Source organism: Lissotriton vulgaris, chromosome 1_1 (assembly GCF_964263255.1).
Source record: "Lissotriton vulgaris chromosome 1_1, aLisVul1.2, whole genome shotgun sequence".
In the NCBI taxonomy this organism is placed as follows: domain Eukaryota; kingdom Metazoa; phylum Chordata; class Amphibia; order Caudata; family Salamandridae; genus Lissotriton; species Lissotriton vulgaris.
The window spans coordinates 555,604,538-555,630,321 of record NC_141685.1 but is presented as its reverse complement, the minus strand read 5'-3'; the positions used below and the strand labels follow the sequence as shown (position 1 = coordinate 555,630,321).

At 46.0% G+C, this 25,784-nt stretch overlaps 1 protein-coding gene across 10 annotated transcripts in view; it reads right to left on the bottom strand.

Moving 5' to 3' along the window:
- The window catches only part of ZNF644 (zinc finger protein 644), a 714,013-nt gene that overhangs the window by 580,942 nt on the left and 107,287 nt on the right, over positions 1-25,784 (bottom strand). For all 10 annotated transcript variants that reach the window (XM_086953948.1, XM_086953944.1, XM_086953952.1 and 7 more), the window contains exon 2: positions 11,228-11,275. The gene's annotated coding sequence lies outside the window, so the exon portion shown is untranslated. The remainder of the gene's footprint in view (positions 1-11,227; positions 11,276-25,784) is intronic.

Sequence of the window (25,784 nt, the reverse complement as noted above, 5' to 3'; positions counted from 1 at the left end):
GTCTACACCGGCCACCACCCACGACCAGTTCTCCTGCTGACACTGCTGACAAACCTTCACCACTCTCTGTACCGCCACGGCAGTCACTCCCACTCCAAACGCCCGAAGCCCTTAGATGCATCCTCAACAACGTGCCCTCCATCCACACGCAGTAGAGATCTGGGACCAACTCGACACCTTCTCGCCAGACATCGCCTTCTTCACAGAAACATGGACCAACCCCACCTCTGGTCCAGACATCGCCACCGCCATCCCCGATGGATACAAGATTCAGAGGAAGGACAACTCCAACCACCCAGGGGGAGGACTCGCCATCGCACCCAAGAGCGCCCTCCAACTCACCACCTCCAGCACGAGCGACTCCCCGTCCACCACCGAACACCTCCACTTCCAGATGCAGACCAGCCCCAGAACGACCTTACGAGCCACCCTCGCCTACAGACCTCGAACCACATTCACCAATACCATCGCCAACCTCATCACGCCATCGCCTCCATGGACTAAACACTCATCAGAGACCTCAACTTCCACCTCGACAACCTCAGCTACCCCAACTCCGCCACCCTTCTGGACAACCTCGGACTGCAACAACTTGTCACCACCCAAACCCACAAGGCTGGACACACCCTCTACCTCAATTTTCGCAGGGGACAACAACGTCCACTTCAGCCACACAACGCAACCCAACTGGAGGGACCACCACTGCGTTCACTTCCACATTGAAAAGCCCACCGCACCCAAACTGGCGAAGGAACTGGAACAAGATCACCAATAAACACCTCAATTCCACCCTCAATCGCGAAAGCACCCCCACCAGGACTGACGTCAACTCTGCAGCCAAAGAACTTCACAGATGGATCACCAACTGAAGCAGACCAGCTCGCCCCCTCCTCAACCCGAACAGACAGTGACCTAGGAAGGCTTCCTGGTTCACCACCGACCTCCAAGACGCCAGACGCACCTGAGAATGCCTCAAGAATAACTGGAGAAACAGCAAAACTTCGGAGGACCACTCCACTTACAAGACCGCCATGACAGAATACCACCAACTCATCAGATACACAAAGAGGACCTTTGTCTGTAACAAAATCCATGCCAACACAAGCAACGCCAAGGAACTCTTCAACATCATCCAGGATTTCACTAAGCCAGCGAAGCAACTGACGTCACACCCTCCCAGAACCTCTGCAACAAACTTGGCTCCTACTTCCACCTGAATATTAGATCCCTCTGACAACTTCGACTAACAGACACAGGACACTGTGCCTACTGCGCCCCCCAGCAACGAAAGTCAGACTATCATCTCCTCCTGGACCCCAGTCACCACATAAGACAACACATCGACCATGAAACCCATTCACTCAGGAGCCCCCACGGACACTGCCCTCTGCACATCTTCCACAGAGCTGCTGCCACCGCCTTCACACCAGATCTATGACGCACCATAAACGCCTCCCTCGAAACCTGCACTTTTTCCCAACGACTGGAAGGGCGCAGAAAGAAGTCAAGCCCCTCCTTATGAAGCCCACAGCAGACCCAATGGACCGCAAGAACTACCGACCCATCTCTCTCCTCCCCTTCAGGGCCAAAGTCACCGAAAAGATCGTCAACTTCCAACTAACAAAATTCATAGAAGAGAACTCCATCCTCAGCCCCTCCCAATACAGATTCCGCAGCAACCACAGCACCAAGAACGCCCTACTCGTCGCCACAGACGACATCCAAACACTTCTTTACCAAGGACACACTGCAGCCCTGATTCTGCTCGACCACTCTGCAGTCTTGAACACCGTCTCCCACCGCACTCTCACCACCAGACTCCACGACGCCGGCATACAGGGGACCGCCCTCGACTGACACCACTCCTTCCTCACCGGCAGAACCCAAAAAATCAGACTTCCACCCTTTCTCTCCGAACCCACAGTGATCAGCTGCGAAGTACCCCAAGGATCATCTCTCAGCCCCACGCTTTTCAACATCTACATAGCCCCCCTCGCCGCCATCGTCAGACAGCATGGACTCAGCATAGTATCCTACTCCGACGACACTCAGCTCATCCTCTCCCTCACCAAGGACCGCCTCTCCACCAGACTCCGCTTCCAGGAAGGAATGAAGGACGCCACAACCTGGATGAGCAGCAGCTGCTAGAAGCTCAACTCTGAGAAGACAGAAGTCCTCGGACCCTCCCCCTATGCATGGGACAGCATTTGGTGACCCACAGCCCTCAGCTGCTCTACCACTCCCACGACCACGCCCGGAACCTCAGCATCATACTCGACTCCTCCTATCCATGACCCAACAGATCAACGCCATCACCTCCACCTGCTTTAACACCCTCCGCGTCCTTCGCAAGACCTTCAAAATAGATCCCCCTAATCAAGAAAGGCAGTCACCCACGCTCTCATAACCAGCAGACTGGACTACGGAAACGCCCTCTACACCGGGATCAAGAAATCTCTGCTCCGCAAGCTCCAGACCATACAGAACACCATGGCCAGACTCGTCCTCAGCATCCCCCAACACAAACATCACTCCACACCTGCCAGACCTCCACTGGCACTCCGTCAAGAAAAGTGTAACCGTCAAGATACTCACCACTCCTACAAATGCCTCCACAACATCGGTCCCCAATACCTTAACAAAAGAATCGCTTTCCACGTAACCAAGAGAAACCTCCGATCCGCCAAACTTGCTGGAACCCCAAGCATCCACAGAGCCAAAAAGGTGGAAGAGCCTTCTCCTACGTCACAGCAAAGACCTGGAACCAGCTCCCCATCAACATCAAACACGCACCCACTCTGCACATCTTCAGGAAGACCCTCAAAACCTGGCTCTAATGCCTGTACGGAACCTCCTCCCCCTCCCCCCAACCGCCTTGAGACCCACACGGGTGAGTGGCGCGCTTCACAATTCCATGATTGTTTGTGGCCCATACGAACAGATTAATAACCTGGATAATAAGTTCTGAACACAGATTTGTTCCAGACAGGAATGTCTTAACATTCAGTTAACATAGGTATAGCTCTAGTGACAGCAGTTACACAAAACCTTGGCAGCAGTCATGGCTGATTCTGACAAGGCGTGTGATACAGATGGACTGCAAATGGTGCAGATGGCTGAAATGGAACATTTTATAAGAAGGGTTCAACCTACTGATAAAACCCCATCTAGGTCACGGTAAATGATCAGCTAGCATAGAAATTCAACATCCATCCACAGGAAGCACCAGGCATGTTGCCCTGTGAAACCTGAATTAATTGCTATTTATATAGCTCAGGTAATAAAATGTCCAGATCTAAAACATTTATAGTCAAGCAGAGTCCTCTATGCGGACAACATGCAGATTTAGTGTAGGATCCCTGACAAAACTATGCAAGAACTAAGTAAAATGGCAGAGACCCAAAGAGTTCTACCTAGTTACACGATTAATAATTGTCAGATTTATCAGAAAGTTTACCTTGTATGGGACAAAACGGACTACTTAGCAAGGTTATATTATAGGGTATTTATACGGCACAACATACACCCACAAGTCTCTTGGCACTACAGCATAGAGGAGTACAAATAACGGGGATTATTATGTTACAGGAGAGCTCAGAGTTCTTTCTTATAAGCAAACTATGTTGGAGAAAGCTTCAGATCATTAGGAAAAGCGATTCTGTACTATGAATAATAAAATATGCCAGGCAAGCCAATTGCCTAAGAATCAATGAAGTGCACGCTAAGTACTTGAGTAACTGCCTAGTTGAGGTGGTTGTAGAGACAATGTGCAGTATTCAAGGCAAGGCTCCTGCAGATCTTAACTGTGAAGGCACTTAGAACAACTTTTGGAAGTATGGCACAATTTGGATTAATCCCAAAGACCTGAGCTCAAGTGAACTGAATTTTAAATCTAGTCGTGAAGAGTTCCCAGTCCCTAGTCCAGGGGTCTCCAACATTTTCTGTAATAAGAGCTACTTGCGTTCAATAAAAACCCTCAAGAGCAACTAACATTATTAGAGTTGCTTTAGTGACCACATTACAAAAGACTACATTAGTAGCTACCATGTGCAAGATCACCAGCAATAACCTTCTGTTGCCAACAGTAATGTAAAAAAGCACTGTCAATGTGGAATGTCTCTGCATGGATCAAACATAAAAGCCATAGTTGCAAAACCCCTGGTACTTAGTTAATTAAATTATTAATAAGTCGCCTCATGTTATATCACTCAAATAGGAACTTTTAATATATTTTGGAAATTCAATACTTTTTCTCAAAATATCAGAGTTCAGGTTCTTAAAATACACACATTCTGTACTTAATTACACACTTTTCAATTGAAACATAGATTCTATGTCAGGACCGGAGGCTTCAGATTATGCTATATCTTCCTTCGCTTTATTAACATAAAGACTCCACAGCAGCTTAGGAAAAGATATAATAAGAACAAAAAATGCTTTAAACATAAAGCATTGACGTAATGTTCAACAAAAAATAAACAACAACTCCCAAGAGTCTCTTTGCGTAACAATAGTACATAGTCTTTTCACACTGTCCATTATCACTATATAACCGGACTTCTCATCATCTTCCTCCTCTTTCTTCGCTGCTCCCGCAGCCAGATAAGTGCTTTTCTATATGTTTTCTTTTCATTGTGATTGATTGTCTTGTGTACGATCATTGGGGGACTCCTTGCATGGTTTATTCCCTTACAGAGTCCCCAGTTGCGGGAACGTTCTTCGTTCCTACGCGACTTTATTCCCACTTGTGTGCGGTGTGTACATAGACCGCAAGGGGGCGGCCTGTCGTCTCGCCGACCCCTCCGGCGCGCCTCCGCAGTACAAGGAGCCGCGCCGTGGAGTCTGCCGTGGAGGGCCGACCCTCGCGTACCCCACTGACACCTGGTGATCCGGGTCTGTACTTTTGCCCACTTTTGACGCCCACTGGGGTCTGTATAGCGGTTCCGACCGCGTGAATCGCCTTCGGGCGAGATCTGTGCACCTCTTTACCCGTGTGTGGCCTTGCGCGCTTGTGGGGTACGTAGACCCGGTCCCGGCGAGGAGGGTCTGCGCGCTTGGGGGTTGGTGCTGCCCACCTGCCACGTCAGCTGGCCCAAAACGTGATCGCAGCCGCTTGGCCTGCCCACATTCGAGAACTTTCTCGGTTGCCGCCCTCTTGGGTGCCCCGCATTTGCCCTTGGTTCCGAGATGGAAGGGGAATACGATGAAGAAGCCTGCCCCTATCTGCAGGATGACGAGTTTTATCAGGCGGTGGACAATTCCATCTATCGTTGCGTGACGGAGGTGGTAGGGCCCATGGAGGACCGCCTTTCCGCCCGCATCGTGGAAGAGTGCGCGAAGCTGGCAGCAGCGCATGTGCCTCGACCCCCGAACTCCCGGGGACGTCCCGCGGGTTGGCACCCGCTCCGAAGAGACCTCGTGAGGAGGGACCTTCATCGGAAGCCCAAGGCGTGGACAGGGGCGCTTTCGAGCGTCTTCGTGACGCCTTCCTGGCCAAGGCGACGGCGGTGCCCCCTGCACCCTTGGTGGACCCTGGCACTTCTGGCGACGTGTCTACGGCGCCCGCCTCCCCGATCTACGACTCTCCGGACACGGATGACGACGGGGAGTCGACCCGTTCTTGGCTTCCGGCACCTTCAGCGAAGGAGATGCCCCGGGACGAGTCGGGCATGCTGGACCCGGACGAAATCGTCCACCCCCGATCCGCGGCCTGGGCCCCGGGGGAGACGGTGGCGAAGTTTGTCGCGGGCAGGCTGTGCAAGCCCCTGGAAAAGGAGGCGAGGGTTTGCCTGCGTGGGGAATGCCCTCGGCCTACTCTGGAAGGGAAAGTGGCCATGACACCAGAATTGGACCCCAAAATGGCCACCTTCCTGGCGAAATTTATGAAGGACCCCAGGAAAGGGATCGACCGGTCCTGGCGGGCTTGCCAGGACAAATTGTTGGACGCGGTCGGGCCCGCCACGAAGATCCTCGTTATGGCGGAGGAGGCTCGAGCGAATGGCACCGCCATTTCACCGGAGGTGCTCTCCAACTGGGCCCAGAGGGTGATCGTATTCTTGGGCAACGCCAACTGTGCCCTGTCCACGGAGAGGCGGCGTTCGCTCCTGATCAAGCTGGATCCGAAGCTGGGGGACCTGGCCTCGTCGGAGGCAGGTGCTGTGGCTCAGGGTGGCCTCTTCGGCGAGCCTTTCATCCGCGAGCTGGGAAAATTCGTGAATACGTTCACGTCACTGGACAAGGCTCAGTCCAGCATCAAGAAAGTGTTCCACCAGCGTTTTTCTGGAGGGGCCGGTCGCGGCAGGGGCCGCGCGATCGGCCGGGGTCAGCAGACCAACAACAGAGGACAAGGCTCCGGAAGAGGTCATTACCAGACCTCAGCCAACTACACCAACTTCTACCCCACGAGGGGACAGCGCTATGGTGGCAGAGGGTTCAAGAAGAACCCCGGACAAGGAAATGCCCCCGGTAAGTGTACTTTGCTTGGATCGGGTTCCGATTGGGGGGCGGCTGGCAAGCTTTTACGGGGAGTGGGAATTGCTCACTGCCGACGCTTGGGTTTTGCAAACTGTAAGAGGTTTCCATATCGAGTTTTACGACCAGCCAACTCAGGCGAGGCCCCCGCGCCCGATGGTTTTTTCAGATTCCGACGCGCGATTGATAGACGGAGAGGTCTCGGACTTGCTGCGCAAGGGAGCCATCCGTCTATCAACGCGCCACCCACATGGGTTCCTCAGCAACGTCTTCTTAGTAGACAAGACGGATGGGGGCAAGAGGCCTGTGATCAATCTCAAAGAGTTCAATGGGTGGTTGGTCTACCGTCACTTCAAGATGGAGGGGATCCACCTCCTTCGAGACGTGCTCCTTCCCCGGGATTGGATGGTGCGACTGGATCTCAAGGATGCCTACTTGGTCGTTCCCATCCACCCCCCTCATCGTCGCTTCCTGCAATTCCTGTGGGACGGCAAGGTGTTCGAATTTACCGCCATGCCGTTCGGTCTTTCTTCGGCCCCGTGGTGCTTCACGAAGGTCCTCCACCCGGTGGTGGAGTTTCTCAGAAGTCAGGGGGTCCGGATGCGAGTATACTTAGACGACATCCTCCTCATGGGGCAGTGCCCGGAGGTGCTGGCGGGCCAGCTGCGTCAAGCTGTCGGCCTGCTTCAGAGACTAGGGTTCGTCATCAACGGCTCCAAGTCAGTTTTGGTTCCCACTCAGCAGATCACCTTTTTGGGTTTCGTGGTGGACTCGGTGCAGGCGGTCTTGAGCCTGCCGGGTCGGAAGGTCGCGAAGATACGACACCTGCTTCGGCAGACGATCGCAAGGGATCGTACGTCACTGCGTCATATCGCCAAGGTGGTGGGCCTCCTCTCGTCCTCCATCCAGGCGATTTTCCCAGGCCCGCTGCACTACAGGGCTCTTCAACGCTTGAAGGCGCAGCATCTGCGCCGTGGGATGAGTTACGATCAGTGGGTTCCCCTCACGGACGAGGTGAAGGAGGAAATGTCGTGGTGGCTGTCTCACATGGAGGAATGGAATGGTCGAGCGATCTTCGGTTCGGCTCCGGACCTGATCATAGAGTCCGACGTCAGCAGGTCGGGCTGGGGCGCCCGGTGCGGGGATTTTTCCACCGGCGGCGCCTGGTCGTCAGAAGAACAACAATTGCATATCAATTGTTTGGAGCTCCTGGCGGGCTCCTTCGCAGTTCGCTGTTGGACCAAAGATTCGGTCAAGGCTTGTGTCCTGTTACGGATGGACAATATTTCGGCGGTTCGGTATGTGAACCACCTGGGAGGTCCTCGTTCCCGCGCCTTGGCGGACTTAGCGAAGGACTTCTGGGATTATTGCCTGTCTCGTCACATTGCGGTGACGGCGGAGTATCTGCCAGGCCAGTGCAATCAGGTAGCGGATTGGCACTCTCGACATCTCAGGGACGCCAGCCAGTGGAAACTGGATCCGGAAGTCTTCCGGTGGCTACACTCCCTCTGGGGCCCCTTCTCGGTGGACCTCTTTGCGTCCCGTCTCGACCACCAGCTGCCGCGGTTTTACAGCTGGAGGCCGGACCCTCTAGCGGAGGCCACGGACGCGTTCTTGCAGGATTGGAGTCAGGAACAGCCGTTTGCGTTTCCCCCGTTCTCCATGATCATGCGAACGGCGGCTCAATTACGCCGCCAGGGTGCGGAGCTGGTGTTGGTTACACCGCTGTGGAGGTCTCAAGTATGGTTTCCGGTTCTTCTGGAACTTTCTTGGGATTTTCCAATCCTACTCCCACTGTTTCCTCTGCTCCTGACGAACCCGGATCAGGAACCTCACCCTCTCGTCATGCAGAACACTCTCCGCCTCGTGGCGTGGAGGCTCTCAGGAGACGCTGGGCGCTCCCGAGCCTTTCGGGGTCGGCTGAGCACTTGCTCTCCAAAGCATGGGCCGATAGTACGACGAAGCGTTACAGATCCGCTTGGCTTAAGTGGATGCGTTGGTGTTTCCGAAGGGATCTGGATCCCATGGTCGCAGGCCTTGTTCCCATGCTGAATTTCCTGGCACATTTGGCCGACAAGGGTCTAGCGTATAGGACGATCAATGCTATCCGGTCGGCGATTTCTGCGGGCCATGATAATATCGATGGCCGTCCGGTAGGGGAACATCCTTTTGTGTGCCGGCTTCTGCGAGCTGTTCGCCTCGCACTGCCGCCAGAACCCAGGAACTCCGTCCTTTGGGACGTCAATTTGGTTCTGAATTTGTTCCTGTCGTGGCCAGCCAATTCTTATCTGTCTCTTAAGGAGCTGTCGGCGAAGTTGGCCATGTTATGATGTCTGGTCTCTTGTAGGCGCGTCTCGGACGTGCGCGCGCTGGATGTCTCTGCACGCATTTTTCCCCGGATGGGGTTACTTTTACCGTGGGCCGACGTACTAAGACGTCGTCGCGTTCCATTTCTTATCCAGCCTTTACTGACACTCCTAAGTTGTGTGTCGTGCAATGCCTCAAAGCATATGAGGACCTGACTTTGGATCTGCGCCCTCCGGGCGAGCGCCAGTTGTTGATTGCCCTGCGGAAGCCACACAAAGCTGTCTCCTCCCCCACTATTGCTCGGTGGGTGCGACGGGTCATGCAAGAAGCGGGCATCAATACTTCTCTCTTTGGAGCACACTCCGCCAGGGGGGCCATGGCCTCTAAGGCATTCTCGGTGGGTGCTCGTCTGGAGGACCTAATGCGAGCTGCGGATTGGTCCTCGGATTCCACCTTCAAGAGGTTTTATTTTAAGCCGGTGGTGGATTTAGCTCAGTTGGTGGTAAGTAAGCTTTAAACTAGCATAATCTGAAGCCTCCGGTCCTGACATAGAATCGAAATTTGCCTAGCTTACGTAACGGTAAGTTTCAATTCTATTAAGGACACGGAGGCGAGGATTATCCCACCCAGACCACAGTGGTGTCTCTACCCACCCGTATGGCAGTAAGTAAAGCGTTTTCCTTTACATTGTCAGTACTGTGTTAATCACTGAATGCTCCTCGCCTTGTTGTCGCATTCCTGGGCCACCTCGCTGATGCTGTTCCTTTTTTGACAGGCAACGACGGTGCTAAACAGGACCAATGAGGCTCAAGCGTGATCTGCGCGAAGAAAGAGGAGGAAGATGATGAGAAGTCCGGTTATATAGTGATAATGGACAGTGTGAAAGGACTATGGACTATTGTTACGCAAAGAGACTCTTGGGAGTTGTTGTTTATTTTTTGTTGAACATTACGTCAATGCTTTATGTTTAAAGCATTTTTTGTTCTTATTATATCTTTTCCTAAGCTGCTGTGGAGTCTTTATGTTAATAAAGCGAAGGAAGATATAGCATAATCCTCGCCTCCGTGTCCTTAATAGAATTGAAACTTACCGTTACGTAAGCTAGGCAAATTTCGATTCATTCACCAAAGCGAACGCTTCTAATTTAGTACTGTGGTCTGCACCGAAGGAAGCCACTTATATGCAGGTGGAGAGTAACTCATGAGCTACTCGTTGGAGAAGCCTGTCCTACTCTCAATGGCCTACATAAGATACTGTAAAGCCTGAAACATCTTTAAAGAGAACATCATTCATCTACCAAATAAGAAACAGCATACCTGCCCCATCAGCCTATATGCACAACCTTGATATGCCGGGACACTCTAGTGAAGAATTCTGGTTTGCTGATGTCCTCCAGCAAGCATCTTTGATAAAGGTCAAGGATCTAAATGTTTATTTTTTAACCATTTAACCTAATGTTTAAAAACTTTGCAACTCAAAGAAACTCTTACTCTTAATATATAACCATTCTCAGATAAACGATGAACAGGATAATATCTCTCCAACACAAGTTTTCTCTACATCTCCCATGTATTTTAAATTTTTTAGGTTATTAGTCAATACATTTGCCTTAAATTGGACTAGACTGATTAGTTATTTACCTGTAATTCTAGTTCTCTTGCAGGGGAATACTTAGTCATAACCACTGAATAGTCCCGTCGATGCGCGGGGACCACGGAGCACATAACGTATACAATATATATGTATGCTTGATCCTGAAACGTACTATTCCAAAACATGAATTATATATAAATATATGCATATATACACATACAAACACACTTCAAGTTACATAGATATTTTCATTTAAAATCAACCACACACATTCAACATTTCTGCAAAACAGAAAATGCAAACGTTAAAATGTAAAAAACACATCCTTTATTTGAAAGGAAAAAGGTAAGGGAATGAAAATCATTGTTAGCCAATAGGCTGTACTGAAAACCATAACAGAGAAAAACTGGCACCGAGCCTTTAAGACCTCCAAGAGCTCCTGAATTCCATCATGGTTATACGCTAGCATCCTATAAATACATTAAAATCCTAGTCGGAGTTGGTCCACACCTTCTCTGTCAAATCATTCTTGCTCCTTAAAATCCCATAGAGATATAATGCAACATATATAGAGACCGGTTTAGAACCGGTCTTGCTTAACAGAGTGTGTTGCCTTTTAGGTCTTTTATTAAAGATCTGCATTATCTTCTCAAAAGGTAGTATTACGATCCCAAAGTAGGCCTACTAATTTCTAACAAAAAAAGTCCTGCCTTCTTTAAACTGCATACACCTTACTATTTAAAAATACTTACTGCCTGCCCTACTTTAACGTGCGTTAAATCTTAACTTTTGCGCCTGCATTAACGCACAATAAGAAAAGCCTTAATGGTGATTGCAGATTGATAAGCATACTTACATTTGTTTTCTGTGACTAGATCATTGATAGAAAACTTCAATTTCAACCCTGAAAAATAAGAAAGAAAATCTTGAATATCTGACATTTCGCTTTTTAAATTTAAAAAAAACACACGTAATGAAAATGTTTGTAGTTTAAATGTACTATCTTATGTTCGGATAGTTTTTTCTTATGAGACATTTTCACCAAAATTCTATACATTTAGATTTGCAGTAATACAATCCATGTTTTGATTCAACCTGATACTCCGTATATTTCTAGGTCAAAACCTGGTATGTGGTCTGGTGTCAACTTTTTTTACTAAAAGCATAAACACACACAGCTTTACATCAAACAACAAATCAAAGTTGAACCTATCAACAGACTTCACAGTCTGACCACCAAAACCGAACCCTAACATCCTATTTCTTTACTGCCCATCACCATAAGGCGAGGGTGTGGTAACTGGGCGGTGTCTAAGAGGGTGACTGCAGTGACAATGGAATGTCATTGCTGTCAGGCTATTGTGTCATAGGTGGGCCTAGAATGTTTAGTTTTGAAATGTTGAGCAGTTATAGATTTAAGTTGTTGGGAGATGGATGGGATCTTCCTTTCCTCTTAATAAACTTCAACTCGGCCTCAGGACTATCTTTTACTGAACCACATATAGAGAATCTTACACAGGCGTGGTCGGTAGCTCGAGGAACCAGCTCAAGTGAAGGAAGAAAACCAACAAAACACAACAGGACTTCCAGTTTCACGGAGGACATTTCTCCCTGTACGATCACTGGGAGGTTTTGAGTTTTTGTATTAAACTTTTATCTCGCTCATTCTGATGTTGCAGTAAATCTTTTACTGCTCTATTAGCACGGCTGCTTGAATTTCCCTTTTCTTTTGGTTTGGGAGACCAAAGAGTCTCGGCTGCCTAATCCTGAGAAACACACTGTACGTTAAGTGGCCCATTACTTTATAACCACGACCTATGGGCCGAGAGAGAGATTGCGAACGCACAACCCAGCGTGCTTACCCCACGCCTCACCACTTCAATTTCCACCGTTGCAGGCGCACTCCTCCTCCAACTGCGTGTGTAGAGAGTTCTGCAGTGGGCACACGGAGGGTGGAGCACAGCGGCAGGATCTCTGTATACTGTATTATATCCCAGAGGGGTCAGGGTTGTCATGTTCGATAGTTGCCAGAAGCTATTCGCTCCTTGGTAAGAGGGCAAGTAGTGGCATTGTGAGCTAGCTGGACTAATAGACTAACATATCCTTTGGGGGTGTCTGGAATCAGTCTGGACACAAAATCCCTTAGTTTATGTTGTCTAAACGCGCAGATCCTATATAGATTTGTAGGACCTACACAGCACAACCTTTAGGCGGCAAGAAAAAAAGTAAACCTGATAAATCACAGGTTGTCAATTCAGCTCAAAACCAGACTACCATATTCACCCCTGTACCATTAAGCCTCTCCTCATCTCCCTGGTGCTTCAAAGAACAAATGGAGCTAGTAACAGACTTCCTCTAAGCCAAAGTTAGCCCTGAGAATTTATCTGCAATTTATGATCCCAATAGATCAACATACATACCTTCTCCAGAAGCAGAGCCAGTAGGCAATCTTTTTGTTTCATTAATACATAAGGCAAAGCTGGATTTGATTCAAAGGAGACAAACTGAGATCTTGGAATTCTCAACAGACTGTAGGATGGCTAGTATTCAACTGCCACAGGCATAGATAAGAGCTATCTTAAAGGAACTGAAGAGGGCTGTTTCAGGAGCATTTTTCATTTAGATTGCTAGCATTACTGCCTTTGTTCCTGTGACCCCTGCATTAAGAGATGTGCAATGTTTAGTGTCTTCATCTTTTCAAGGGGTTTGTCATACTCTGAACCTGTAGCTCTACCAAAGTATTCCAGACAGAAAAGGCATCAGTGTCTCGACCACGTGATATCTTAGCACAGTACCAGGGGTGTAAAATGTAGTAAAATATCTACTTGTCCCTGGGACAGGTTGGTTCATAAATCTAATTGTCCTGCAACAAAATCCACTTGTCCCTTTAATGCCAGTTGTGCAGCGACAAATTATGACAATAATTTCATTATATAGGAGCTCCGATAATAGCCTCTCTGATTATGCCAGAGTCCATACCATAGTAGGGTTTGAAAACTGGCGATTCCATTATTTTGCCACCTTTCTGCAGATCTACATACTGGTGTTGGGGGTAGTGGTAAGCAACAGTTCCCCATGGTTGGAATGCCCTTTTGAGCATTTGCAGATCTACTAACTTGCATGTCTTATGGGCTTCATCAGCTCATCTCTAACATTTTCCCATACAAAGAAATGTTTTAAAACGTACTCCTGACAAGAGCAAAAGTAAACTTCAAGGGTTGGGGCAAAAAGTGGTTGGTGGAAAGTAAACTTGTAACCGCTCAACAGATTTTCGCATGATCATATCTGCACATGCATATTTGCCCGTGCTAAAATGCAGTTCACAAATATTTTCTAGGTGTACAATTTTCTGACCTACTCCTGTAAATTCTTGTGAATTAATGAAGTTGTAAATCTGCACTAATGCATGGACATATCCCACAGCTGCATTTTTTTTTCATTTTTTATAAGAATTGGGTGCCTATTTAGGTCTCGTGTTAACCAAGACCTTTTATTTTAATAAAAATTCACTCTCAAGGTACCAGTCGGCTGCACTGTGAGTAGCAGCATTCTGCTCCATCACAAGGAGCATACTGGCATGCAAATTAGTTTTGTTCAGTCCTAGGAACTACTGTGGCAATGTGTGGTTTTTGAGACCTAAAATATTTTTTTTTGCTTTTGCCAATGTTTGTTATAATGCTGTGGGCCCAGCAGCTTTCATAGCAATAACATTTGGAAACAAAAAGTCAAAACAACACATGCAACCAAAGAGCTGACCAAAAGGTTTACCAACGTCACATCTATTGGCATTGCCATTGTTAGGTTTCATGTTTCCTATAATTTTGCTGGTTACACTGATCTTCCATTTTGAATACTTTGAGGAAATATCAGAATGCATCATTACATTTTACTAAATGATGCTTCAAAGAAATGGGACCTAACATTTTACAGTAGTTTAGCAAAACGTTTTTTTCTTAATTGCATTTTTGTTTATAAACATTTTATTTTGAAAGCACAGAATCATCAATCTTGCTTTCGGTGTTTGCAAATATTTGCATCTAATCAGAGAGCATCCCGGAAGTGCTATACGTAGCCTGATATTGTTTAACTTTGCAAACGTATGTACACATTTTTATGCTGGAAACACAGTCAGTAATGCAGTCTGAACTTACACCATTTCCTTACAGCGCTCAAACTAATAATAAAGGTTTTGTATTAATGAACCATCAATACAAGCTTCAATAGCATTAACATATGGACACAAATATTACCTTAACTGCAGACAATGCCTCTCCCTGATCAATAATGTGGTACAGTAATGTGGCAGCCAGAGGGTTTGTGCTGCATGGGTTTGGGCCTACTTTTCCCTAGGACGAAATAAACATGAAAACTTGTTGTCCTTGACCCAAATTTGTCCTGGGTGTTGGCCTATAAGAATTCTACACCTTTGACAGTACAGCCATTTTCCATTGCTCAGCACATTTGCTGATGATCCGATGCTAGCAGATGAGGATAAAAAGTCTGATACAGTAATCAATTATGGAAGGCAGACATGGAATTAGTACAACAGTTAAACAACTCTTAGCAGCCGCCTCTGAATTCAAAAGTCTGAAACACAACTAGGCACAGTTATGTGTTCTACGGTAGATGGACATCTTGCCAGTCCCCTATAACAATCACTTGGGAAGATTTTTTTAACGTCTGGAACACAACCTATCCATGGTGGTTGAATATTTTCTGGGCAAGACCAAGGTGGTGGAAGACAGGAACTCACGCTATCTCAGAGACTCCCATGATTGGAAACTGTGCCCAAATCAGTGGCATTCTTTCAAGTTTGACCATTTTGCCTCCCGCTCAACCAATTTCCCATATCCTAGCCCAGTTCAAAATGAATAGGTAAGCTTTCACTGGGTTAAACTCTCCAAGCAAAAGGTACTATCTTCTACATTATTCCTTGTTTTGAGTGATTGTCACATGTCCTCAAACCCCATGTGTGCTACATATCATAATGTGAATTTGTAAACCGCATGTTCCCCCAGAAGGATATCTTGGGGCTGAATAATAGATGTTTATAAGGTAAGAGCTGTGTATCACAGATTATAAATTTTGTAGTGAGCCACCATTATCATTTTCAAACAGCAGCAGGCCTAAATCCTTTGCTAGTACGGATTTAACTTGATATAGAGATTTTAATATTCACAGTAGTAGCTATTGTATTTTGTACCTTAGCCATACTAATGTAGAGGTAATATTAAAGATACCAGCGTAGCACTTTAAGAGCTTATATATTTGATTGAAAGCGATTTTCTGCACTTACCATGGAGCTGCCCAACAGTTATGCAATGCAGGCATCAAATATTTGACATCTTACAAAATAATGATTTCAAATACCATGCACCCCATTATTAGTTCCATTGGGTTAGAATGTATGAATGTAGTACATGTTTGCAAGTGGCACTGGGAATGGCAAAGAGGAGAGTGGCATTGTGCTGGATGATTGGGACAGCCAGGGTACAGAAGAGTCTGGTTAAACATCATTATAGCCCATACTAACATGGTGTTTATACATAATGCAACAACACAGTCAGCAGCTAGACAACAAGACTTTTGGGATCTAATACCTCATTGAGAAAGACGATAATTCAGTCAGGAAACTAAAAATCAACCAACTCCCTTATGCCCTATAGGAAAACGAAATGGGTTACAGACTGATGTTGTGCTGATAGGATAGGATAGTTGGACTACTTGCCTCTCAGGTAATCCCAGATTTGAGTGATTCCCAAAACCGTGAAAGATGTGTATGCAATTTTAATGGTTATGAACACAATCTGGATAAACCTAATTTAGCAGATGTAGTAATGTTAAAACGGTTTTTCTATTTTTTACAGATGGAACTGAGATTAATAAAACTAGAGGAGAGTGTTAAAACAGAAACCAATCTGGGATAGACATACTTGAGTTACCATAATGCAATTTTAGTGTACCACTACATCCAGTTTCTCTCGTCCATGTGTAGATTACCCCTTTTAGATAAAGAAAGGTAAGGCATGATCCGATCAGGGAACAAGTATCTGGAAGCTTTCATTTAGGAAAATAAATACCACAAAACATGTTGCAGAATACATAGAAGAAAGCACGTACAGCTGCCGTGCAGATGGCTCTGCCTTGGATATTTTTAGAGAATACAAGCAAAGCCTATTTGGCATGGTGTATGTTGAATAGGTTGTTGCAAGACATCATCCATTCAAAAAAACTTCACATTACATACAGTGGCAGAAATCTTTGATTGCTGCCTTCTCTGTATCCCACAATAATGGGTAATCTAAAGATGGTCGTAATAATACATCTTTCATACTCTCCAAGTCGTACATTATAGCAATATGCATCAATGTGTGAATATTTCTCCTCAACCCAAGAAGCATGTGGATAAAGAAGAAAAACAAGGAGATCATTTTCCAAACGAAAACATTTTCCTGATAAAACAAGCATTTGCAATGCAATAGGTCTCGCATTTGCGAGAGTTTAAGCTATTGTAAATGACAATGCCTTTTATTTAGGTTTTAAAAACAAAAATAAAAGGCATTATTTGCAATCTCAATAGCTGAAACTCGTGTAAATGCGAGACCTATTGCATTGCAAATGCTCATTTATTATCCCATCTGTCCTTGTGCAGACAGCCGATCACAACGGGTGGTGTGATGCAGTGCGGTGTGTGTCTCTCTCTCTTGCCAGCAGGGGGGCGGAGACACAGCTTCCAATTTGCAGCTCTCTCCGGCCACTAATGTGTACTGAACCACATGGCTCTTTAAAAGGACCTGCATGCCGAGTAGCACCCCCTGCACACCCCGGAGTTTGGCATTATTTGTGTTGTGTCATCCTCCTGGTCTCTTCCACAACCGCCCAGCTGGGAGGCAAGCACCGTAAGTTTGCAGCCAGAGTGGGTTGTCCCAGCTCACACGAGGAGCCAGAGGGGTCCCCGTGAGGAGAGTGGCGTTTAAGGGAGGTGGTCATTATTAGGCGTGCCGTGCACAGGCGGCTCCGGGACGTTTCGCTGTGTTTTCTGACGGCAGCTGGAAAGTTCAGGCAGCCGTAGCAGTGCGTTTCTTGCACCCATCACCTTTCCTCAGCCCTCGCCGTGAGATCATGTCAGCCTGCATGCCAACAGAGGGGTCCAGCCCCGGGGAGCCAGGCCACACCGTATCCCGAAAAATGCACACAGTGTTTACCTAACTTTCCATTTTAGACTGTTTTTGCAACACAAGCTTATTTAACCCTAAAGAAAGACATTTGACGATACTACACCGCTTCAACAGAAAATAAGCACTTCACGTGAAAAATATATGTATATTTTCCTTTGGAATTAGGCACTGGGCAAAAATTGCAAAAAAGTGTGTTTTAGTTGTCGGAATGGGAACGAATACTGCAAAATTCAGCGACTGACTGATATCGCATTGGACCAAGAAAACATTTTGACTGAAGGTCTTTTTTCGTGACTTTTTAGGAACCGGGAAACTCTGAGCAGGATCCAGTGGCCCTTGAAATGAGAAGTGACAGCTTCGCCGAGAAGTGCAGGTGCTGCTCCGTGAAGAGTGCTACTCATGCTAAAAGCAAGTGCTGCTATTCCTCAGTTGAAAGTGCCACAAGCGATGAAGTGACAATTCTGGGTTGCTAAAAGTGCACCACTCATGCAGAGAAGTGCTGGCGCTGCCCTGCAGAAAGTGCTGAAGTCCTGCTAACAAGTGCTGGTACTGCCCTGTTACAAGTGCCACAAATACCTTGTTGTTTGCTACCCCCTGCCATATATTAAAAAGTGCTCCCCACCAGGGAGAGTGCGGCATACAGTCCAAGCCAGCAGCGCGAAGCCCAGCGAGAGAGGAAAGGGAATCCTTCGCAGTCAGCACTCCCCCAGCCCCCAGTGGCAGCAGCAGTCGGTTCACAAGGACAGCAGCAGCCTTCTCCCCTCCCCCTTCCATCAGCCCCGCCAAGGTCCAACCCCGTTGGAGTGCTTGGATTCGCAAACGTATACGCGCCCCCTGACCCCCCCCCCCGGCCAGAGAAGAGACGCAGTGAGCGTGTATACCGGATGTCCGGGGGCAAGCTGAGATCGCGAGAGAAGAGACGCTGTGAGCGTGCACATCTCCTGTCCCCCTTGGGACGCAAAACCCACAACAATAGATCTCGCCAAGGCGAGCAACGCATGTGCTGCAACGCTAGGCGAGACCTAAAAAGTTGCAGGCCATGCAGGGCTTGTAGTTCAATTATGCAGCACACCAAATGATGGTGACCAGGAAGGCAGTGGCACTGGTAAACCAGCTTGGGTTCACTGGTGGTCGTATGTTCAAACAGCTCTGTGCATATAATGGTAAAGCGCTAGCTTACAGCATCATCTGGCTGTGGAACTCATGCCCAGTGGAGAAAGATGCAAAAGACCAAATTACATGCCCACCTGGTGGCGTCACCGGAGAAGGGCTGGCTCAGTCCAAAGCATCCAAATAAAATTTTGTGTATGTTTATTCCAATGCCCAAGTCAAGAATTCAAGGAAGGTGTAACAATTTCTGTGGAGTACGAGGGGCTTAGTTACTTTCTGCACAAAAAAGAATGGTCTCCAGTGGCAATGATCTCAGCCTCCAGAACATCCATATTTTTCAGGGAGAGATCTAGGCAAGAATGGTCCATCTTATAATCAATAATACTCCAGATTAATGTCTGAAAAATCAGGCCATTTTCTCTTTACTTCTTGATCCCCTTGCTCACCAATCAAATTTAGAATGGGTCCAAATTCCTTCCTGGGACCTTGCTTTTGTACCTTGCTCACCAATCAAATTTAGAATGGGTCCTAATTCCTTCCTGAGACCTTGCTTTTGTATCAGAAATTATTTCAAGAAAATGCCCTTAGCTTTGCGAGCAGGCCATCTCTTTGCACAATAAGGCTAGATGATACTTTATCTGCTTTGGTGGACCAAATGAAGGTACATTAAAGCTAAGCAAGTAGCTCCCTGGCACAAACAGACAGCACCCACTTCTCAAGTCTGATGTCTGTTACTCTTAAAGTTCAAATGACTTACTGGGCATGCGGAGTCTTTCTCTACTGGATGTTGCAACCTCAAGTCCAGGTTCTATCCAATTAACAATGTATTATCATATTCAAATCCCCCAACAAAGATATCCCTTTCCAATTCTTGAATAGTTCCTATCTTGCATGTCTAAGGAATCTTTAGAGGCATATATTGAGACAACGAAGTATGAATGAGAGCGGGACAGTGGATAATTTGAACTAACACTCGTCCAGCGTGTCTGCTCCACTGTTTTAATAATGTCTCCCTGGAAATTCTTCCTTAGAAGGACAGCAATGCTGGTTTTATTTGATTCCAAAGGAAAATACTGCTTGGCGAACGAATCTGGATTTCAGTCTGTGGCAATCCGTCAACAGGATCATTTACTACAACAAGCAAATTTGCCCTTTAACGGAATGCAATGGTTTAAGGTAGCTAGATGCTTAGTCTGAATTTAGAACCCTCAAATTTAAGCTAATAAAATGTTTAGAATCTATTACTTAGTTTATTGACCCACAGCTGATAAGGAGGCCTCAACTGTCAGTTTTGCATCGGCCCCACCCTCTCAAAACCCAAGCAGTCTCAAACTCTAGCCCCATAATCGGTGTCAACCAGAAACTAACTCTTACAATGTGTGAGCTCAGCACTTCAGCCTCCTAAAGCGGGCACATGTTGCAACTCTCAGGACTCTCCAGACAAACTACTGCTGTCATTCTACAGGAATATAAAACATTCCCCTGCTGCAGCTACATGAGATCATAGATTTGTTCTCATTTAATTACATTTCAAATAACTTACTTGATGTTTTCCTGCATTGCCATTTTGCTCCAAGCTTTTTCTGACCTACTGAAACCCCTCTCTCCCTCCACCTACCACCGACGTCATTTTTGAATGTAAGATTGAGCTACTGATAATAATGATGTTTAACGTGTTGCTCATGTACTGAAAATGTAGCCTCTATGTCCACCTCCATATGTAAACCACATAATTACTGCTATGCAAATATTGTGAAGAGCACTGATGCTTTTGGATCAAGTTTGCGCTATATAAAACTTCACAAATAAAATAGATAATAAATAAACAAAAAAAATACAAGATTGTATATGTTATCTGAAAAGCACTGCGGTTACCCTTGGTATGATTCAGCACCACAGAAATTAACCAATTTCATTTTGAGGCAGACTATTAGCAAGCATCAAAACTGGCTAAAAACGGAAATTGTAGATCTCAATCAAATACACCCATGAACCATAACTGGATGTACTACAATGAAACAGAGGATACGTAATAAAATAAACTATAGACTCCATTAATTGTATTTTAGGCGCATGTGATTCCAGTAATCTTAATCAATTCTGATCTGAACTGTTGAAAATGTAATGTGAAATAAAACTATTTTGATAACTGCAGTATTGAGTGTGTTGTACAAAAAGCAATTTGAAAAGAGTTTACTGAAAGGAAAAGGAAAAAAATGAGGATTTACTGGTTAACTGATATGACCATAGTGTTGGATAGGAAGGCAGTAGATTTGGTTTCCGGGAACATAATATGCATTATTGGTTAAAGGCATCATAAAAGAGCATTTTAGATAATGTATGCTCATTTCAAGAGCCCAGTGGCTGAAAGTAAGTGCCTTGCTTGTCCATTGGGACAGTTTTCTAGCCACTAATATTGGTCTAGCAACCAACTGATCAGCACCTTTATTTGCATGTCCCACAATCTTTAAATCCATTTTTCAGTCAAACCTACATTAAACTGGCCAGTGCAGATACGCCGAGTAGTTTGCTGCAGGAAGCTGCACTGAATGTAGGAAGAAAGCAAGCCCCTGGGAAACCTGAATTTCCCTCAAGCATGTTGAAAGGCTCTTTTGTAGTATGCAAGGGTCCTTTTCAACTAGAACGCAAAGTAATGAACTTCAAATAATTGCTAAGCCCACCAACAAAACTCATGAATCCACTTTTAGACATGGGTGCCAATACCTTAATTATGATTTTGATACCTAAATTAGGGACGATAAGTATAAGCAATGTGCATTTTAACCCCTTCAGTGTTAAGGATGTGCTGGACACATCCTCTGAACCCGGCACTCGGTTGCTGAGGATATGTCCTGCACATCCTCGCACGCTCCCTAAGGGGGAAGCGCTGGCACTCCCTCACGATGGATTTAGGTCCAGATCTCTGTGCTGGGGTGAATGTATGATATTGTTCTGCATTCTGTCCATCCATAGTTCTTTTTGCATTTGTCACCCCGAGCGGGATGGGTATGCTCAGACGCGAGTCTCGTGCTCTCCATGCCACTGGAATCAAGCTATCCTCGCTGAAGAGGGGTGAAACCCCGAAACCAGTCCTAGGATGCTTGTTTCCAACACAGGGAAGACCTGGCCTGGCATTTCGGGCTGGACTATTTCCATTGGGCGCAGGGTCAAGACTGATTTGCATATGGCTGGGTCCAAACTGGAGTGGCATGGTGAGCAAAAAAACTATGGATATTTAGACCCAGATATCTGTACTGGGGTGAATGTATGACATTGTTCTGCATTCTGTACATCAATAGTTCTTTTAACACTCCCTTGCGGCCCCCACCAGGGATGGCAGTGAAAGTGCTTGCACTGTCACCTCGTCCCCGGCGATCTGACGTCATCAGCGTGCACGCCATGCACACTGGGGACGCGCTGGGAGCCATTAGCTTACTGCGCGGACCAGGAGAAGGTATGTTTTTACCTCCAGGGAGGCATCGAAAGGGCAGAGAAGCACATATTTTGGCAGTTTTCTTTCTCCACCTGGGGATAGATAGGCATATTTATTGGCCCATCTACCTGTAAGTGGAGGTTCAGGGCAGAAAACTACTAGGCACCAGGGATTTGATACGGTACAGGTCGGGGCAGCCCCTTGACAAGGTTCACGCCACATTATTTGGCACATACGTTGGCCGTTTTCGGACCCCTCCCCCCCTCCCCCCTTCAAGGGAATGTCTGGCATATATTTAAGCCAATCTTCCCCGAAGGAGAGAGGGAGAACTGGAGTATAGCTGTCGGTCTGCGTGAACTGGTGTTTGGCTGGCGGTCTGCATGCACTATGGTTTGTCTGGCTGAGTGTATACTGCTGTTTGGCTGGTGGTGTGTATGAGCCGGTATGTGAATTTGGCTGATGGTGTGTTTGAACTAGGGATTTAGCTAGTGTGTGGACTGGGTACTGGCTTGCGATGTGTGTGGCTGACATTTGGATCGGTTTATGTGCAAACTGGTGTTTGGTTGGGGTATGGGTCACTCACTTCTACGGTGCAAATTTCTTGCCTTGGCTTTCTGCCCCCACTTAGGTGCAGATCGGACATTTGTAATGCTGATCTGTTCCCAGGGGCAGACTTCATTGTGTTTAATAATGTTAATTATTTCCTGTCATCATCTGCCTTTGTGGACTTAATGTTCTATTTCTCCTTTTTATTCTAGCGCAAAGTTTTTTATTTGCTTGGTGGGGGCTCCGGTTTGCTGTTTCACCACAGGTAGATCTGCAGGTTGTGTAGCTGCATGTGTTTGATAAAGAAACCTTTTAATAATATTTACTTCAAATGAGTATTACTGCCTTGCTTGAATATTTTTCTTAACAGTTGCACTAAATGCAGGATATTTAGCTTAGGATTTATTTGTTTTTTCAAATTCACGTTTGATTTGTGCAAGATATATACTGTGTTATCTTGTGCATACTTTTTTTGTTGTTTTTCCTTTCTAGTGTGATATTGTTGATACTTGCTGTGTCTGTGCAGAGTAGATGCAGTTGATCCTCAGCCTAGCTGTCTGTGGCAAGTGAGGTATCTTTTCAGAGTATCAATTTCATTGCGTAAATTGTATTGATAGTTTTTTCAAGATCATTATAGCCAATAGTTATATTTACTCTTTGCTACTGCTGATTTTGTAGAGTTCTAATTTGACACAGTAATGTTTAGTGCCGTCTTGTTTGTGTTAGTTTTAGAAGTAAGCATTATGGCTGCCCACAAGGGGACCGCCCAGCAGGTTGTGATTTTGATTTTTGAATCTGCTTCTGAGCATGGCTCTGAGACTGACTGAATCTGCGGCAAAGGGCCAAGTTGACGATTCTAGCAGTGAATTTTCTGTTTGAGAGGAATCAACTAAAGATGAATTAACTACTAGTGCAGATGAAGTGTCCCTTTTAGAAGAGCACAGTGACATTCCAGCAGTTTAGCAAAAGGAAGCTGGACTGCAGCCAGGGGCTACAAGGCTTCCTATCGGAAGTGCTGAACTCTGGATTGCCCCCAAGGTGCAGCCATGTTTTGCCTGCTTTTTGTGGAGTATTAGGGAGTAGGGACAATAAGGAGAACTTTTTGCAGATACATTTTTTCTAACCGTTTATTGATGATGATATTGTTGAACAGACAAATTTGTATGCAGAAGAGTTTGAGGGACAACAGTGCCACACTTAAGACCCACTCTAGAGCTACCTGATGGACTCCCACTAATCTCCATGAGATTAAGCAGTATCTGTGTTCAACTGTGTTGATCAGATTACCAAGAAAGTCACAATAGCCTTTATGTTTGTCTACTAGTCCCTTGATGATAACCGTTATATATTTCCAGCGACTATGAGTCAATACCGGTATTTGCTTCTGCAGTGGAAGCTGCATTTTCTGGATAATGCTACAGTGTTTCCACAAGATCATCCTGATTCTGACCGTCTCTTCAAGATTCGGCCTGTTCTTGACCATTTAGTAGATTGTTTCTCAGTGATCTATGTTCCAGGGAAAGAACTCTGTGGATGAGTCTCTGGTCCTGTTCAAAGGCTGTTTAGTCTTCAGGCAATACATTCCCAGCAAGAGATCCTCCTGTTCTTCTCATTGGGAGGTCCGGCCGTTGGTGATATGGTGTCAGCCTAATATCGGCAGCCAGTTTTGAATTGAAGCAATCAGGTCTGCTGCATATGTTGTTGGGGCTAATTTCTTTGTGTTCTATGTGACTCGACAGAGGTATTACAATTAGGCTTGCCAGATTAATATTCACATGTGCGCCTCCACATTGTGGTCCCAACCGGTACCTTTGGTATATACGTGTCATGACAAGGAATTTACACACTTACTGATACTTAAATGCAGTATCTACCAGTTCATGTGTAATCACCATTTTTACATATTATTTTGCGTAACCGTTGGGGCCCCAGCACTGGACTTAACCGGCAGTTTTGCTTCCTGCAACTTCTTGATCTTTATAGGAGGAATGTTGCATATACAATGGACATCAATTTTTTCTAGATTATTGTGACTCTGACGTGGTACGACACATAGGCTGCTGTTCCGGTTATCCTTTGGCTTTACTCTTTGCTGAGACTGACTTTTTCAATCTATCAGTGCCCTGAAGAAGTCCCCTAGTAGGACGAAACGCACGGGATGTATCGTGGTGAAAACTGATGTCTACGACCACGTTTTGAAATTCAATGTTGGAATAAAAGGAAAAACTTTGTAAAATATTTACAGTTTAAACAATTGCTCTCAATTTTTGAAATTGATGTGTGGTGCACCTGTGTTTTTATTTTAAAAAAGATTATGTTATAGTATTAAGATGAATAGGTTGTTGGATATGCCACTGGATGTGTGTATAATTTCAGGGTGTATGCTGGTAGGGTTTCTTCAAATGACCTCACCTGATTGCCCGTCCACTTTTAGAGTCAGTGGAAAAAATAGTGTGGTAAGTTGCCAGAGGAGTTTTTATTAAAGGTCGCCATTTATACATGGATAATTTCTACATAGAAGGGCAATTATTTAAATAATTGTTCAAGGTAGACCATGGGCGCAATCCACACTAACAGTAAAGGTTACCCAAAAGAGCTTGTGTGTATAAAACTTCAAAGGGGACAGAGCAGTGCACTGTGTAAGAATGAACTTCTTGCTTTGAAATTGTCAGATAGAAGAGATGTCCACGGCTATTCACGATGAAAGCACTTCACCTGTAACTGTTTGGGGTCCGGTAGCTAAAGTGAGCAAACCTGTATGCATTTTAGACTACAACACAGACATTGGAGTAGATTAAAGGTTGGAGCCTTACAACGATGCTCGAAAGTCATACATCGGGTATAAGAAGTTAGCAGCTCATTTGATTCATCTGGAACGCTTACGTTGTTTTCAAAAGACTGTGGTCCAGATTCCGAGATGACGTTTGTACAGTTTCAGCAGTCTGTAATAGGCAGCTTTGTTGCAGTTGCGTTGAGCAGGTAAGTGTTGCTAGAGTCAGAGTGGTGAATGACGTGGCTAGAATGAAAGATCACCACTGTCCTGAATACCCAATAGCACCCAAAAAATGACTATCCTTGTTGGAGCTGAAGAGTCTGTGTCTAAAGAAGTGTACGAAAGGGGAGGTGTATGTACTGCCTCAAGTGAC